The sequence below is a fragment of the Lithobates pipiens genome, unplaced genomic scaffold (genome assembly GCF_037356315.1).
Source record: "Lithobates pipiens isolate NorthernLeopardFrog02 unplaced genomic scaffold, aLitPip1_a1.2 Scaffold_16, whole genome shotgun sequence".
NCBI lineage: Eukaryota > Metazoa > Chordata > Amphibia > Anura > Ranidae > Lithobates > Lithobates pipiens.
The window spans coordinates 328,859,862-328,861,584 of record NW_027507748.1 but is presented as its reverse complement, the minus strand read 5'-3'; positions in this window follow the sequence as shown (position 1 = coordinate 328,861,584).

Sequence of the window (1,723 nt, the reverse complement as noted above, 5' to 3'; positions counted from 1 at the left end):
GTTTGTATAGGTAGCGCTATACAAGTCATTCATTCATTCATTAAAGAAAATAAATATTTTGAAAACCTTTAGTTTTGATGCATCTGGAAAGTAAAGTTCAAGTTGGTTTTAGGCTGGGTTTACGCACCAAAATGGTGCAGGACCCATTATTTGATTTGTACTGAAATCAGATGAGTGTCCAGACCCATGCGATCCAATTCCACAGTTTGCACTGCGTTCTGTGAACTGATTTGGGCTCGCAGAGAGCAGTGGGAACTGCCTGCTAGGGATGGGGCGAACGGACCACCAGAACATCCAAACCCCGCAAAAGTTCGAACCCGAATAACAAACCCCATTAAAGTCAGTAGGACCCTAATATCAAAAATCAAAAGTGCCCATTTTGAAGGCTCATATGCAAGCAATTGGGCATACAATGGTTATAATGGTCCGGGTCCTGACCTGGGGGACATGTATCAATAACATTTTTTTGTGAAAAACATCATTTTAAAATGAGCAGTGATTTTTCCAAAAGAAAACCTTCCAATATAGTACCTGGGGGGTCCCCTTAGTCTACCTGTAAAGTAGCAGATCTGTACCATGTCTAGAATCTGCGGCAGCAATAATTGCATTTATAAAGCCCAAAAAAATACATTTTCCCTGCAAGCTGCCTTTATTTTGCTCAGCAACAGCTGGGGAGCCACTTTAACTTTGTATAGAAGTAATGGGTGCGTAAAAATTGGTCTTTGGGTGTCGGTGGTTCGTTCCCCCCGTAACTCTATAGAGGTAAACTTGATGAAAGCAAGAATTGGCCTCGCTGTAAAAAAATGGCAATGATATGCACCTGTCAAACAGGTATAGAAAAATTGGTCTTTGGGTGTCGGTCGCACCTTCCCATCATAACCCTATAGAGGTAAACTTGATGAAAACAAGAATTAGCCTTGCTGTAAAAAATTGCAATGATTTGCACCTGTCAAACAGGTACAGAAAAATTGGCCTTTGGGTGTCGGGGGCACCTTCTCACCATAACCCTATAGAGGTGCTCTTGATGAAGGAAAAAAAAATTGCAATGATATGCACCTGTCAAACAGGTGCTGAAAAATTGGACTTTGGGTGTTTATTGTGCCCATGAAACCTATACCAAAAACATTCTTCCAGATGAAATAATTGAACACCCTCAAAGCTAGGCAGCCTTGAAGTCCTGCAGAGATTCCACATCCCAAAAAGACTTCATCAGCGACATCAGCATCAGGGGCTTCATAGCTGGTAATCCAGGACTGATTCATTTTTATAAAAGTCAAATGGTCCATGGAGTCTGTGGACAGACGCGTTCTATGATCAGTAACAAAACCTCCTGCAGCACTGAATGCCTGTTCTGAAAGCACGCTGGATGCAGTGCAGCCCAAAAACTCAATAGCATACTGGGAAAGTTCTGGCCAGGGGTCTATTTTCATGACCTAGTAAGTAAGTGGATCGTCATCTGGAAAGCTCTCCATCTCTGTTTTAGCCCCAAGGTAATGGTCCACCATGTGATGTAGACACTGCCGATAGGATGTGGAAGCTGACAGCCCTGGGCAGCGAGAACTAAAAACAATTTTGTATGGTAGAAAAACATTCTTCTTTTACCACCACTTTAACTTTTACAGTTATGCACTTGCAGTCATGTAAACGATACCAGAAAAATACCACTTTTTCTACCTTCAGCACCTAGTAGACATATCTGTATAAAATATGACATCAGACATAA